Source organism: Bombus pascuorum, chromosome 9, assembly GCF_905332965.1.
Source record: "Bombus pascuorum chromosome 9, iyBomPasc1.1, whole genome shotgun sequence".
In the NCBI taxonomy this organism is placed as follows: Eukaryota; Metazoa; Arthropoda; class Insecta; order Hymenoptera; family Apidae; genus Bombus; species Bombus pascuorum.
In genome coordinates, this window is record NC_083496.1 from 371,581 (window position 1) to 388,544 (window position 16,964).

The following is a 16,964-nucleotide window of genomic DNA, read 5'->3' on the forward strand; positions in this document are numbered from 1 at the left end:
GCAATTACTTCGACAATCTGCATTTTCTGTATGCTCGAGTGTATCGATACAAGCGGAAATCGTACGCACCTTCGCGTTGAAAACATAGAATAACGATTAATTTCGATTTAGATAATTGGAAAAGGGAATTCAATATTCTAGTATCAAATTTAACATCGAATATAGCGTAATTAATTTCATTGCGTGCAATACTTTGTTAATATTTCACAGTTAAGGATAATTTCGGGAAATAAAAACTTAATTCGCCTTTATCCGCTCTGTGATCCTGACCTTTGTCTGCTCGTGATATACGATATTTTCTAAGAGGATAGATCGCTAAGAGAAAATGACGAATTGGCATGGACAAACAAATTTTTCTAGATATATTTTATACGCGGAGGTAATTATTTTTATTTATTCAGCCCTACCGACCGAAAGTCGTCGAAACCTTTTGCTTTTTTATTTGAACCGCGTATCGACGCGATATACGTAATTGTTTGATTGGAGAAAAGCGTTCGACGATCTATGGATTAACCAAAGATCAAGGCAGCAAGACCGAATATAAATATTTGAACCGATCGGTGATGCATCCGATCGCTCGTAAACTAAAAGTCCCGCGAGAATTCTGTTCGCTAAGTAACGCGAGGTACACGGGGCTCGATATACGTGTTAAATCCGCATCGACGTTGGAGGATACAGCTTAAACTCCAATCAGCGTGAAATAACGTAGGAAAATTCAGGACAAGCGAAGCTTTATCAAGTTTGTATCTTACAAACGCCGTCTCGTTGGTGGAGAACGACAAGAGAGAATCGCAGAATTCGAACGCGGTCGAACGTAGCCGGAAATTGCCTCGTTATCCTCGACATCGCGTCACCGTTATTTACGTTATTAGGAATTTTAACGAGCGAAAGCTTACGCTTTCTCCTCGCGTCAGGCCAGCGGGAGACTCGGTTACCAGCAACCCCGTTTTTCCTTCTCGACGCGCCGCTTTCTTCCCTCCCCCCTTTTTTTTTTAGTTCGCCCCCTTAAAAAAAGAAAACGAGAAAGAACGGGTTTTCAACCGATCAAAACTATATAGCCATTCTGGATCGATAAGCGAGAACATGGAATGCAAATGCAGCCGAACGAGCACGTAAAGATATTCCGCTCTATAAAACGTCGAATTGCCTCCGCTGGCTGACGAGTATAGACGGCAATAAGATGCCGTAACAATTTTTATCGTACTCGTCAAGTTTTCGCTAACATGGCATTAATGAATTAATAATATACGTACATAGTAATGGCGGCAACGAATCAACCTTATCGATCATCGAGAAATTCGAAATCCGACTAAAAATCAATACCGTGAATAAGCTTTTCACGAGAGTATTCCGCTCAACTATATTTTTTCTTCCATTTTAACTACAACTAACGCCGCTTTTTATCCACGTTTTATGTGAAAAACTAGAAGCAATTTACTTTCACGGTACCGGAAAAAAAACTCACTCACGGTACCAGAAAATTTACTCACAACCTTGCTCAAATTTCACGCGCATCCGAAAACAAAAGCCGAATTCGAATTACGTTTCTATTTACCTGCATTTCATTTTCAGCTTTCCCATTAAAGTTAGTTTCGATTTTCACCGATTGTCCCTTTAACCCGTCACGTTACCCCCTTTCTTTTTTTCGTTTCGATCCTGTTAAGTTTCCAACGTTACGTTTCAAGGCTACCTATGTTACGCAACGATCTAGGCGTATCTAAAACCTTACGCACGGTAGTTATGCGCTTTAGAATTGTTATTTGTTTTGAAATTTGTCGCCGACAGAGCACAGATTAGATTACGTTGGAAACATTTTTTCGTCGGATGAAAAGCGAAAAAGTCTGAAAAATCGCGGCGATCCTGTATATGTATATGTATATATCGTTATATATATAAATATGTAAATGTTATATGACGCGTATATTTTTACCTATAAATAAGGGTAACCGAAAACGCAGTAAAAATCGGTAACTGGATGCCGCGTGATATTTTTTCGTTCCTTGTATAATAAATACGTGTGCCTCGACGATACAATCCACTTTCCAATATGCAGTTATCATTTTATCAATTTATAAATCATTCTTTCAAATTTAACCAAATTACGCGGCTTATCATTGACGAGGAACCGATTTTCAATCTCCAACATCCAATTTCGCTAAATCTCACACCAGGGACAAGGAGTAAAGTCTCTCGTCCTCTTCTAGACCCAACTACTTAACGATATACATACATCAAGCGGAAATCGATTCCGAATCCGACAACGATCCTTCGTAAGATGTCGGGACGAAGCCAACGGACCACTTTTTCGAAACATAGGAGCAAAAACGCCTAAACTACAAGTCAAGAAGAACCGGCACCATCGAGTCTTTTTTTCGTTGGGCGATTCGTCTCTATCAAGGCGACCGAACGAAACGTTCGAGACCGGGTCGAGAGACGGGAAATTTTTTAAAAATTTCTAAAATATCGACTTTCCAGGTGTTCGATCGATTACCGTCGTAGATTAATTAGCTTCCCTCGATTCCGTACGATTCGAAGAAATCGCGAATTCTTTCGTTCGCCGACAAGTAGATAGTATTTCGCCCTTCCTTCGCCCCTCGCAAAACTCTAACTTTCTAACGTATAAAGAAATCGGTAAGACGGTAACGGAAAGGAAGAACAACGAGGATAACGTGGAGATCGACCGTTCCTCGTTTGCTCGCTGAGAAAATCGTCTCGATTAAAAACGGTTGTATCCGCAAATGCGCAACTATCGCAAAAGGTAGAAGGAAAGCTGTAATAAATCGTCAGGCAACGTCGTTTAATTTTTATTTCGTTGGTTCGACGTTAATGCCGTGTTTGCCCTGAGTATTTCTCTTCAAGAGGATTTTATCCTCCGACGTGTCTACTTTTTTTTAAGTTGGAAAAAACCGGAATTTTTCAAGTACACTATTGATCGAAATATCCTGTTCCAAATCTATTTATGGTATTATTTATCAACGAAGTACTTTATAACGCCGTGCTTGAAGAGAGAATATGACAAAATTATAAAGAGATAAAGAGATAAAGAGATAAAAAGGTAATGAGATTTTGTCGCGGAATTTTTGGAATGACTTCTTTTGCCAATTTTATTCAGTGTGTAACGTTGTAATATCTTTTTCATGGATAATTTTATTTGGATATTTTATAATCATTTGCTAAACGATACTTCGTTAACTGGTGAAAATATACATAAATAGATAGTTTGACGAGATACCGCGAAATAAAATACAACGATACGATTGTTAAATATTTAGAGGCTTTTAAACACCTGTTGAATACCTCTCATCGCGTATGATCTATTTTTTTAAATATTCAGCCAGATGCGTTTACTGTGCTCAGATAATTCCTCCTTTCATCTACTTTGACGTTAATTATGTTATCGATATTTAATTTAGAGAAAACTACGATGTTTTATACGCTTTCTGGCGTATTTTATCGCACACCATACGAGAAAGAAATTTTAATGCTATATTTCAATGTTTAACGTAATATCCACAAAATACAATCGATGCAAATATATTCTGCAATATGTCGATGAATCAATCAGAAATATCGTCTAATTTTACCGAGATATAACCACAAAAATTATATGCATAAATCTCGATTAAAATAACCGATAAAACGTCAAAATAAAACAAAGTTATATTATGAAATTCGAAGAAACGAAGAAAATGTAAATACTAAATGTTGTTAACAATTTGTTGTAAGATTTAATAGCATTATCAACATCCTTATAACGCATCGCGATAACGCAACAAAAACAAAAGAGCGATAATTCGCTGTCATCGAATTTTATATACGTTAACCTCGCGTGCTCTCGATGTTCTCGAAATAACGAACGAAACACAACTGATAACGATGCCTACGTCATCGGCATTGCGAAACTGAGAATTTCGATAATTTGCCAACTAGTCTTGGAAAATTACGCTACTGCGAGTAGATCGAGTATCCGTATGATCGAGTATCCAGTGTTTGAATAGACACAATTTGAGAAACGAGCAATTTTTAATCCGTTTTAACGCTTTTAAATTTATCTATACGACGAGTCGCATAATTATTTAATTAATTATAAGTTATTGTAAGTAAGCCAGATAATGGAGAAAATAAACGTAAAGTACAGAGGCCGGTATTATACGTAATATACGTATATATGTACGCGTTATATAATAAAATATATATATAAATCTGAAGACGGAATAAAAGACGGATTCGAGGTTTTTTAAGAAATGAAACAACGTAACGAGTAAAACAAGTAAAAGCTTTTCGAACAAAGTGCGATTGGTCGGAATAACGAAGAAAAAAATGAAAGTTTGGTTCTTAATGTCAAAGATGTTACAAAGTTATGTGTCCGAACGTTAATGCTGGTCGCTGCGTATCGCTGTGTTGTTGCAGTCGTACGTTAAATCGTAACAACGACACGTGAAATTAAAAAATAAAAAATGTTTACGTAACGTATTGCGTTTCGTGCTGTGATTAATCGCGACTTTCGAGGAACTCTGGGAGAAACATGCGCGCACATTTGGCGCGAAAAGGAAGGTGGCGATACGAAGGGTAAAACGACGTATCTGCACAATGTAATATTTTCGTCGCTATTGGAAGAGCGAAGATTCATTTACGCGATAAAACCGAGCCGTGCACAGTAACAACATTAATGTCATAAAGTTTGCTCTATGAAATTTATTGCTCTTTATCGGTTCATACGAGAACGTTCTTTATCAATTTGGCGAAGGGAATCGATTACGAATTACAATACGATACAATATTTGGTAATCGTTTGCAAAAAGCGATTTCGATAATTTTTCAATATATTGTCAATCGGTTTCAGTGGACCGTCGAATCGGTATTCGTGCATTCTCGTCAGTATGGTGCGCTCGATCGGATTCCTTTATTTATCTATAGTAAACCACCTTATTGACGTTCGATTTTAACAAACGATCGGTAGCTTTCTTCGAAATAACGCCAGGTACATGTTCCATAGCCGAAAATATAAATGAACAAACGAAATGATGGGAATAAAACTGTGCAATGTCTGGTAAAATGATTATTTTGTATTTTAATATGTAATAAAGTACCGATGGTCTCGTAATTTCGTAGATGGCTCCTTCCTTCCAAGGATATTTAATTGGCGCCAATATCCAAACTCGATCAATTATTAGGAGTCTTTCAACTGTTATATAATCGTTGAATCGCTATAATTAAAACGATTAATCTTCTTGCCTCTGTTTACCTTACCTATTAATGTCGTTTCAATATCGTCTAAAGTTATAATTTCTTAAGCAGGTTAAGCAGATTATTAACGAAACAAAGACAATTTTGTACATTATGTCAACTATGCAAAGTTACAAATTAGAATTAGAGTTTATTAATTGATAGTTTTCAAAAGTTTCGGCTTCTAAACAATTGATCGATAAGCTTGATGAAATCGGGTATAGAATTAAGAATATAGAATTCTTTGAAATTTTACGATGCTAAGAATTTGAAGAAAGATCGATAAATTTAATCAGATAGAAAGGTGGCAATGGCGACTAGATCTCGAGAAAGTGGACGAGAGTTGGCAGGATCCGATTTAACGAAATCGCGATCTATTCTCCTTTCTCTTCGACAAGCCCGTGTTTGAACGGAAAACACGGTGAGCGTAAAATCAATATCTAGCGGGTCCAGTGCTCCTTTAAATCACCCTATGCAACGCGAAGTTCAAGCTCTCGTGACGAGAAGAGGAAAATGCATAATCGTTCCTGCTCCTTAACTGTGCAGATTTTAGGTTTGCGAAAGAGCCCTTGTATAAATATCTTAATATTCACCTTCGCGCTCTTGAAAGACGATAAAACTTATTTCCCGTACTATTTACAGATAAGGAAGTCGTTGAATGCAACGTGAGTAATAAAAAAAAAAAGAAAAAAGAAGAAAGAAAGAAACGCGAGAATCGCAAAGTTAAAACTGTGTGTCAAAACTCGATATGAAATTCGTTGAAACTTGTGTATTAATTAGACGCGTTATATTTTCATTTTTAACTAAAACGATTAAAAATTATTAACTGGGGATACTTTTCGATAGTAAAAAAGGAAGTTTTCCTCGATGTTCCATATATCTGTGCTATAAAATTATCTCTTTCTTTAATTGTGATTTCGTTAAAAGAAAAAAACGAGTCCTAATCTCGCGTCTCCTTTTTCATTTACATTTACCCCTGAGGTTTCATTTACTATAACTGCTGCTTCTTGTTACCACTTAGGTGTTCGAAACATATTCGCGTACGAATTAAATCATATATAACGGAACTAATTATTTCTTTAACAACCATGTTAAATTAAGGTTCACAGCAATGAAATCTAACTGCACGCATTTCAAAAGCTTATCTTAATATAGCACATAACCATAATAATATTCATTCAGCCATATTATCCAATGCAATTCAAATGAGACGCAACAATGATCCAAATGGTAACTAAAATCCCAGAATTTACATTTATTCTCGACAAACGTATATTTCGTTATTTCTGGAATAATTCGAAGTATTCCCAATTGAAACGTTCAACCGTAAAATGATTTTTCGATACAACTCGTTTGATATATTTCGTCCTTCCTTCGACTAACTATCAAATTTTCCTCTCTTTTAACATTATTCCTATCGGTAAACATTTCTTTTTTTTCGCAAACAAAATGTCCGAGTACAATTGGAATTTCAATATAAATAATAACCGAGTTGCAATCACCTGAGAGGAGAAAAGTAGCGTCCTTATCGACGAGATTTCTATTAAAATTTATTTTCAGAAAGTTTCCTATTTACGATCGAACAACGAGCGATGCAAGTTAATTCGTCGTTGTATGGAAAGGTGTCAAATCGAAATGAAACAGTCGATCTATCCAGAATTGGATAACTCAACCGGAGAGTGGCAGAGAGTCGAGAACGCGTCCTACAATTAGTAAAAATAACAAGCACAGGAAAATGTGGACGTTATTAGAAATACGTAGTGATATAAATGTGATGCAAACGTATAAAATATATATAGAAGCATTAATTTAATTAATCTGTAGTACTTGCTGGTATTTTGCAATTTTTTGTTCCGGTTGTTAATTATGTAATTACATGCACGCGTACTTCCGATTCGCTGCTTTCGCATAACTAGAACGAATGTCTTATGTTTTCGAATAATAATTATCTATGGTAGTAACTTCGCATTCATGGAGAAAAATGACGTCAGAAAAAATAATTTTCGCCGTTACGAATATGGAAAAGAATAAAAATATATTCTCCTGACACTAGTTATTTTCGTAACCGGTAAAACTAATAAAAAATAATAAAATTCACACTCGGTGATAATAGCATTTCTTCTACTTTTTTACCGCTATAAATAACATCGTAAAGGAAGCAAACGTTACTTCCAATTACTGAAAGATCTAACGATCACTGGCTACATAAAAAGCGCAATAGCTAATTAATCACATGCTCTATTACCTTCGACGAGGCGATAAGTTAATATCTCCTCTAGCGATTACGTGGTAATTCAGTTACGTATCAATGGTACATTTTAATTTATCGCTAATTTTATTAACAAACTCGTTGAAAAATTAACTCTTCCTTAGGTATCGTTCCATCTACGATCTCCAACTTTCATTTAATCAGTCATTGCTATCAACGATTGCTAAATTGGTCATCCTTATGAAAAGATCATTCTAAATAAAATGATATTTTATAGCGTTTCCAACATTATTGTATCGTGTGTCTTTAACATGCTACGATCTGTCGATTCTTATGGAATATTTAATGAAACCAATCTTTCTCCTGAATCATGAACATATCTTCCATGAAAGAACGATCGATGCGTATTCATCGTCTACTGCACGTTTGACGCGTGGTGAATATTGGCATATCTTTAGCATATGAATATCGTCGTATCTTTCATTAATAACATCAAATCTACAAATTCGATTATCAGATGACCTATACCTGGGAATTTTTACGATTAATTGATAGAATTCGAGGGTTAACATTCAAGATCACGATTGTCGTCGAAATAAATATCATCATCGACGATAAGCTTTAATTAATATTTTGCGATGGTTGCATAGAAAAGATCTCTTCTCGCCTTATCATCGATAAGGTTGTTGATGCACGTTGTCAAAGTCAATGTTGCGCGATATAAACGCCCGCCGTTCCCCTTTCGTTTCCAAGATACGTACGGTACGTGTACGGTACGTGTACGGTACGTGTACGGTACATGTACGTAAATGAAATTACTCAAAGTATCGACTTTGACAAGATACGTATACGAAACTGAATGAAGTTGGTGATGCATGCCCTTTTCCGTATAATCGTGTATTTATTTTATCGCGGACGAGTATATAGGTGACAGTTTCAAAAATAAGTAAAACGAGTAAAAAGATGGAAAGGCGATAGAATGGGAAAAAGACAAAGGTGAGAATACGAAATAACCGATATGACCGAGATGTCAAATTACTTTACTCGCAGATTTTCGATCGCATGGTCGTGTTACGGGAGAATTATCTGTACACATTTCTTACGTACAACACGATCATTCGCAAGCACGCGTCTCGCGAACCGAGATAAAATACGATCAGACTTCTACTTTGCAGGGTTAAACTTTACGGTTTAATTTGAACTGACTTTCAAAGGTAGTTGTTTCTAGAATTGGCTAAACCGTGAATACGGATATACGCATATCCGGACATAAATAAATAGGTACGAAGAATTGCTCTCGATATTATTATTTTTAAATCGAACGTACTCTTTGATCTATTATTATTATTAAATGGAAGGGTAGGTGTTGATTAATACGGCCAATAACAAAAACGATTTAATAAAAATTCGATGATAAAACATCTATTATTTTGTATTCAGAAAAGAAGATGCAGAACTTCAAGCAACGACTCGAATAATTCTTCCTTACTTACACCTTTTCGCTTTGGATGATCATCGTGGACGAATCGTCCACGGGGAACGTGAAGAATAAAATCCGCAGGGTATTTATACCAGTTCGATCGAGCGGAAGCGGAGTTTTGTTCACCGGTCACTTTGGATGAAACGCGAATGGAAACAGTATCTTTCGGTGAATCGTCCGCGATGATCGCGCAAAGCGAAAAGATGGAAATTCGGTTTTGTACTCGCGCGAGATACGAGCATCGTTTGGTATTTATAAGGACATTTGCTTTCTTTCGTTTCCTACCACCTCGTCTTTTCCTTATCGTATTAAAAACGTAAGGGTGCGGCATTAGGATTACGAGAAATACGTCAACGCATGTTCGAGAAACAATTCCGCTTTTTACATAGAGTGTTTATAAAAATTATATGTCACGAGCTTGACAGATGATTCGTTGATAAAAACTCGCACGTCAGTCTCTCGCTCGAATAGATTTCGATATTATCCGCTGTTTAGCGTGAAATCTCCTCCTCGTCGATAACGAGATAATCGATTCAAGCTGAACAAGATTTCACGATTTCGCGAGATTTTGCGGTGGCGTATTAAAATTCATGATAGCGGCGCGAATCAAGAGATTCCTCCCGTGAGAATGGACTGTGTCGCTTCGACCGGAAATGGTACATATTCATCAGGACAGTGGCTAAATGTCGTGCTAGCATGGGTCAGGTTACTAGAGGAAGGTGCTTCCCTTTTCGCCGCATCTGTATCGTGTATCGCGTAACGTGTAACGTGTAACGTGTAACGTGTAACGTGTAACGTGTAACGTATAACGTGTAACGTGTAACGTGTAACGTAACTGGGACTTAAAGTGAAATTAATGACGGTGACGTGAAATGCTCGATCGATGCTCGGTCCCATTTCGGAAATGAACGAAAAGAAACGATTATTTGTATGTTTGTTTCTTCGCTCGAGACGAGCGAGATAAATTTTGAAAGACGTACGGAAAGAACATCGTATGAAGTTTGGATTACGCTAAAATCGATAGATCGATTCAAGTTACTCGTGTTAAGATAATTTTCGTAAGAGGTAATTTCGCGGCCGATTATTTGTATTAAAGTAATTTTATTAATCGACAATCTTCATTTTCTTCGATGTTTGACTGTAAAAATGAAATAATTAGTCGTTAATTAAACTATGATCGATAAATAACGCTGATATACTCGCTGATAAGAGTTGCAACGGAAAGAACATGTTTCGTTTAAAGTATATCAAAATATGGTACTATACGTTGTTACGATATTAAATAATAATAATAATAATTGCTATCTCCCTTTGCGCCATTCAATCGATCTGTCGTCAGAGGAAGCGCTTTTGCACGAAGCGATGCTTACGATGGAAAATTCGAACGAATAACGCAAGTAAGTAAACGCATATTTGGTTCTGCTTGAATAATTAATTTAATTTTAACAAGTAGGGTGGTAACAGCAATGCGTATAATTTAATTCCAGTGCAAATAGCGGATGTAATTCTGGCGTGAACAACCAAAATGTTAATGTTCACAGTTGTTGGGCAATCGAGTATCCCAACCATCCTGTTGGGGTAAATGTACTAGATATACAGAGATGATTTTACCTTCCACTTTTTCGAAACCCAGCTGCTCGCGCGTTACGTTTTCCGTTTTCCGGTTCCCGGAAAAGTGTCGATACTTTAGCGATCGATAAACGATGTTCGCTGAAAAGACGACGCGATCAGAGATCTTGATCGCGAGCAATAAACTTATCGCAAGCTACGCGTGGAGCACAGGATGCTGTCTGTAAGCAGATCGTCGCAAGCGGTTGTGTCTAATATTTCGAACCGAACGATAATTTTCCGTTTCTACGATGTAGAGCGCGTATTATCGGCACGAGTGCTTGTTGGTTTTGGGTCGAAATAGAAAGAAAAGTACGTTGTTTTTGAAAGATCGAAAATTAGTCTTCTAGAAAGAAAAGACACGTTTTCGCGAAATTAGCAACGGGGTATATGATAACTTCGCCAAGCGCGATAAACATGCCTTCCGTCACTGGTTCTGGAATGAAATACAGTATAAATGGAAGGAAGAAAGTCGTCGGGATCGTGTTACGTGCCACTTTGCTAAAACGTACGTGGTACCGCAAGCGCGGTAGTGGAATCACAAGTATTTAAAACTAGCGGTAAACTCTGGATGCAATTACAATGTCAAAGAATCGTCCCCTTGTTAATTAATAACCGCGATAACTGTTTTCACGGTTTTCGAATTTGGTCGTATCCGAACTAGATTATAAGGTCTGTTGGTCGAACGTTTATCCGAGGGAGCAAGGGTTAAGCGAGCACAGCGGTGAAACCGCACAAAGATAGCAGCGGGATCGATGCAGATTGCTTTAGAAACGACTTGAAGGAACGTCTCTTCTCTATTGACGCATTGCTGACTGTTCTTATCTACGAAGCCACCTGCAGGAGAAGAAGGAAAGCACTCATCGATTCGAGAACGAAGCCACAATTTCTTGAAATTGCCTACCATTTAACTCGTCGAAATACCTATTCCCTCCATCCTTGCGTACCAGTCCATTCGATTTACTTTCCCTCTTCTACTTCTTTTCCTATATCTGCCGTAATCGTACGAGTTTATGTCGATTAATGCCTCGGGACAGTTTAGATGCCTGTGCGTTTATGCAAGAATCTCGTTACTCGTTACTTTAAACGAACGATGCTTCCGTTGATAGAAAGAGTAAACCGTAAATACGAACGAAAGCTACAGGTATGCAGGGTATTCGACAACGGATAATGGCAAATTTATGCGGTAATTCCACAGATGAAAATAAGACGAGAACGAAGGATGAAGATATCGCGTTCGATATCGGCTTGATTATTTGTCAAATCGGTTGAATCAAAAGATCGGTTAAAATATCCCTGAAGCGCAGCAAAGTTCCGTACACGAAGGAATACGAGGTAGCCTAAGCGACGGAAGAGACAGTGATCTTCAGATCCAACGACATACGCATGAATATACATATGTATTGGCTGCAAAAGATATTGCAGTCACGCCATCGTAATTGCAACAATTTTTTCAGACCGATTAGTCGGATCTAATTAAACAGACGCGTCGAATTCTGTATCATTTAGTATTATTTTCACATATCCACGAGAATGAAATCTAAAACCTGATAAAAGTCGCTATCCATGTACGTGCCAATACTTTTTGTGGCCACCGTATCTCTGGCAGCTTTCTTCGTGTAAATCGTAAAAAAATACGCGTACCGTTCAAAGAAACAAAACACGATGATTTTCGTAAGCGATTTTACGACTCGCGCGTTCGAACAAAGGAGGCTAAAGCGGGTATTTTGCGACAACGTTAGAATATTCGAAGCAAGTCTATCGTGTGCTTGTAAATAACGAAGCTTTTTTTATTCTCGGCATCCGTCGTTCCTCGATAGGCTCGAAACGTTCAACTCGATTCAGGCTTTTGTCTAATTTTTCTGAAGCGTCACGTTCGCCGAGGTGCCAATCTCGAAAAATGCTCGTCCGCCATAGAGAATCGTTGGTCTAAAAAATCTAATTGGAGCGATCCTCGCAACAGCGATAGGCTGATTCATTTTTTAGAAAAACATATTCGATATTTATTTAGCGGACGATCGGTTACGTAAAAATAGTAGAGCGTGGTTTCTTAGATCTCGAGAGGAAGATAGCTCGCGTGATTTCAACGAGACGAGAGAATATGCTATAATTGCATGAAAATGCTATAAGAAGAGAGCAAGAAGATCGTGACATTGGATGCTGCGCGTGTCGCGAACGTATGGCCGTTTCTCGGTCGTACGTGTATTAACGCATGTACTAGTTCGATGGACAAATTCGTGAACGGAATATCTGTGAATAGACGGATTCGATTTACGCAAACCAATCGCAAAAATCAATCTCTGGTGAATTTTCTTCCAAATAAGTTAGTATTTTACGCGCCCCTAACGACCACAGTGCAATTTATTTACAACAAAATTGCAGTTGTTACGTTACGTGCATTACAGTCTCCATGAACCATTACAAACGTTGTTAATAATTCACCGTTCATTTTATACGCGTACAAACAGAATATGTATTGAGTACACGCGTAATATTTAACAAGCTGTTCTACAACTATTAAGAACGCGTTGCGCGACGCGTTAAATCAAATTCGGAAATTCGGAGCATCTTTATCGTTCGATATATTCCGTATTAGACTCGACGAGCTCGATGGAGGATTTCGTTTCTGCCAAATAACGAAATACTAAGCTCGTATAAATACCGCTTACAGTTGGACGTTACGAAGAATCAAAGACTAAGATCGATCGATAAAAAGCTTCGCTTTTCGATAAGACAGAGTCAAGCTTGTATCGGCGTATCTATGAAACAGGCAAAAATTGTCGAAACTCAACCGAAATGTTATTACATCGCCTATTCGACGAGCATACGTGCAACGTAATGCCACTTTGATTTCTTACGATCGTATGAAATTTGTATAGAGATCCGTTAAAGAAATTGATCGATCGAAATATGGAAAGGTTTGTCGGGAACGGATTCGTGAAACTATAGATGGGGGAAGATCGATCGCACGCTAATTCTGTGAGAATACAAATAAAAATTTTTTAAAGCAGCTGCCAGGACAGCTATCGTTAGGGAGCGTTCCGTACCATGGCGCGGTTGCTAAGCAGAAATATGAGAAACAAGCCGAATCTATCTTTGGTGGGTTCGAAGGCTCGCGAAGCCGGTTAAACTCGTCCTGGATAAGCGAACGTCGATATAGCTGTCGAAACAAGAAGCACAATACGAAGGAAATAAGCGGAAGAAATCTCGGAACGTCCATCCAGTCGTTTTGAAACTGTTAAGCGCGTTATTGTGGCGTCCCTCTGTAAGATACAAGCGGCAACTATGCTCATTATCCACTCTACCTTACTTTTTTCTTCTCCTTTACCACCTAGCTGCCGCAATTTCCTTCTTCTCCCTCGGTGTATACGTGTTATCGTCGAAACGACTCGTAATCATTTTGTTGAAGGAGGTGAGATAAATTCTATATAGAGATGCAAACAAACAATAACGTACACAGCTCGCTATTTCGTGCTTTTAGCTTATCTCAAAACATCTTTAGGAACTTTTTCTTATTATCTCGAGAAATAATGCTTCGTTGTCTTATTTGTTTAATTCGTACACCTCCAACGATGCTTCCGACAATAGTACGATTTTCGAATTAGAAATTACTCGAACTGTTCAACATCGACATCGAATTTTTACTTTTACCGAAATGTCCGACTTAACCAACGATCGTAAATATAAGCACTTTTCATTTTTCTTTTCTTTCTTTTTTTCATTTTTTAAAAGTATAAAGATTTGGTTAGGTACGAGTAACGAGAGCAAGAATTTACCCAATTTAATTTGAAAAATTATGCTCGCCTACGGAGGGTCAATATATCGCGAGGCGAAGGGACGATGCTTCCCTCGTCTTCTCGTCGGATAGTTAATATTTTAGCCACAAAGTTAATTATCTGTATCAAAAAGTAATCGACTTCGTTCGGTTTTCGTTGTCGTTCCGAATGCGTATCCGATAAAACAATTTGACGCGTATTTCGCGTTATATAATTAACGTATTTCATTCCATTTGCCGCAAAAACGCATTAACTGAATATCCGATCGATTTATCCAAAGTGCGCGCTTCGAACAAGAGCAAGAACGTGAAATATATATATATATATAAATAGATGTAAAATCGAATTGGAAAAAATATCAATATCGCGGAGAAAAGATGCGCGTTATTCGAATATTTTGATGATATTTTGACTATTTATCCCGACTATGATTTAATTATTTAGCACGTATAATAGACGATGAAACGATTGTACGATACTTTTGTTTTATATCTACCTGTTATATCGTCAAACTTGAAATGTAGTACGAGATATTTATTTAGTCGTTTGATGTTGTCGGTTGACTGTCGTGTGTTATCAACTAAACCAGAAATCGGTAAAAAAGTAAACAGATCTGAAGGAAACAGGTTTTACCGCATGCCGACGATTATGTAGGGAAAATAACGTTGACGAGAAAATGGAGAATTACATTTTAGGATTATGCTGCATCCGCTCTACTATTCACGGCCTTTTTACGTGCGATTATTATCTTTTCCCAGAGTTTTATATAAAACGATAAAAAGTAACGATGCTAATAGCATTAAATTATCACAACAAACATTTAGAAATCACAATTTATATCTATTACAGTCTCTACGCGATTATAAACGACTTATACCTTTAAATATAAGACTTCACCGTTTAAAATATAACATAATGATATGCTTGGAAATAAAAATTATTAAACAGAAAGTAATATCTTGTAATACTTTATACGTAATAGGTATTACGTATTTATACGTACTGTATTAGTTAGTAATTAGTTACAATTCCATAGCGATTAAGTGCTTACGGAATATTAATCGACTGCTTGCATCGTAATTAGAAATCTTGTTGCCATGCCATTCGAAATAAGTTCCAAATAACCGTAAAAAACAATGCTCTATCATCGATTACTCGTCAACTCACGAAACCAGCCTATCCGCAAAATCGCCGAAGAAAATATTCAAAACGGGATCGAGTCGTTCCGTGTCTGCGTTGTAATCGACCAGAGATCTCCTAGCTAAACAGCAAATCTTGCCGTTCGATACGCTATTGTCGCTTATCTAAGAAAGTCATCGCGTACGTGTAAAACGTGTGCCGGCGGCCAATCCCGGCAGCCAATCCCGGCAACAATAATAGCGCTCGTAATCGTCGATTCGGGGCCAATCGATTTCGAGAGAAGACAAGACACCGGTGTGTTCGAAGTTGGAGCACATCTCGCACCCACCCTTTCGCGCTGGACCGGCGCGTTGCAACTTTATTCGCGATGATAACGCGAACCTGGAATCGCTTTGTTGATCGCGACTGACTAACTCGACGCGTGGAAAGTATCGCTATGTTTAAAAGTCTCGAATCGCTCCTGGAAATCACCCTTATCGCTCGATTCGCCTCCCGCTCTCGACGAGTGGATGTCGTTGTAACTGCCCGCCAGAAGACGAAGTGGAACAAGTTTTTCGAGAAAGGGGAAATAAAGCCAAAGACATGGGAGGCAAGTCGCTGCTATAGATTAACTGCTGTAGATTGATATAGATTAATACAGATGGTGAATGATAATTCTCAACAAATGGAACGATATTGTCGCTTTCTTCAATTTTATAACTTTCTTTCTTATTCTTCGACGATCCTGACGATCCTGGCGATCCTGGCGATCCTGGTGATTCCGCGTGGCCAAACAGCGTTGCAGAGTAACGAGGCTGAATAACGCAATAAAGCAATTTTCTAAATTTTTTATAGCGACGAATAGAAAATACAAAACGAATAACTAACTAGATCTTTTTGCGCGAATAAAAAATATATCGAGCAAATATTACGAATATATCGAATTAAACCGAGGGTCGATCGGTTTATCGAGGTAAAAGCAAAGTAAACCTCTTAGGATAATAAATTCAATTTTTTCATCGCTGCCAATTTTCTACTCGCAGAAACGGTAAACGTTTTAAAACGGAGTACCAGCGACGCCTATTGATTACATCGATCCTAGACCTATTCCCGTGTATGGCAGTGGTAACGGTAATTACGTTACTGTTCTCTTCGTATTTCTTACTTTTCTTACGACTTTTTCCGGAGCTTCGAACGGCCTACTTATACTCGTATTCTACGTGCTGGCAAAATTTGGTCGGAAAAGCCTAGAACGGCCTACGCATCTACGTACGTTTTAATAAAAAATAAGAGTAAGAAACGAAAGGTTAGAAAAGAAAAAAAGTCACTATGTAAAAACAAAGGACAATGCCTCCAGAAAAAAAAAAGCATAAGAGATAGGAGAAAAAGGTCGTTAAAGAAGAAGAGAATGGAGAGAAAGGGCAGAAGAGCTATCATTTTCACCGGTATTTCATAAGGGGCTAAATGCGGTTACGTTCTCCATCGACCTCTCTGTTCCGTCTGCGCGCCGACGAGAAGAGGGGAAAAAAAGATCTTTCCGAGCTGT